We start from the raw sequence: 1,005 nt of genomic DNA on the forward strand, positions 1-1,005 counted from the left end.
ATAAGCTTGTCCACTAAAAAAAACACACCTAGAAACAATAAGTAATAATTGGTTAAAACCAACTAACATACAAAAAAACCCTTGCTTTCATTTCATTATCTCAGCCTACCATTTTCCACCAAGAAGACCCAGACATTATTGAGGCAATGTTTAATTCCAGGTTTGAAAGAGGAAATGTAGACGATGACCCTGGACATCAAGTCATAACTGACAGCAAGGAATCTATCAAAGACTACTAGGATCATATACAAAGGATGGAGGAGAGTCAACTTGAAAAGCCAAAGATGGACAATTTGTGTAGCAATAAAAATTAAAACTACAATAAATTGATGACAATCAAATTTGCCCAAATCCACAATATCAAAATCATAATTATAAGAGATTATTCACTTTCAATGATGGTAGATAACAAATTCATTAGAAAGTGGTAAAAACAAAAAAAAAAGTGGTAAATAGAGGGAAACAATCAAGCATTTAACATGTGTCACAAATACTTATGCTAACAACATAAATGACTGCTAACCTCAAAAGAGAAAGACAATCAGATATTATGTGCCTCCTGATGGAAGATACAGCACCATATATAAAGTATTTTTTGCCAAAACAAACCTGAGTCAGATCAAGACATACAAATAATTAGGTTTTTAAAAAATAAATTGCAAGGACAAAAACTAATTGGTGGGATAAACTGTAGATTAGAAACTACTAAGAAGATATATCAAAATAAGTACAATTTGTGACCTTATGTGAACACTGTTTTAAATAAATTAAATGTAAACAAACATATAAAATTAGAAAAATTCAAACATGGACTTCATATTTGATAATGCTAGTGGGTTATTTTTAATTCTTTCTTTATATATAATATTATGGCTATGTTTCAAAAAGAATTCTTACCTTTTGGTTATATATGCTGATATATTTAAGTATAAAATTATATAATACTAGAGGCCCAGTGCACAGATTCATGCACCAGTGGGTTCCTCAGCCTGATCTGTGGGTATC

Source organism: Myotis lucifugus, unplaced genomic scaffold, assembly GCF_000147115.1.
Source record: "Myotis lucifugus unplaced genomic scaffold, Myoluc2.0 scaffold_67, whole genome shotgun sequence".
NCBI classification, from domain to species: Eukaryota; Metazoa; Chordata; class Mammalia; order Chiroptera; family Vespertilionidae; genus Myotis; species Myotis lucifugus.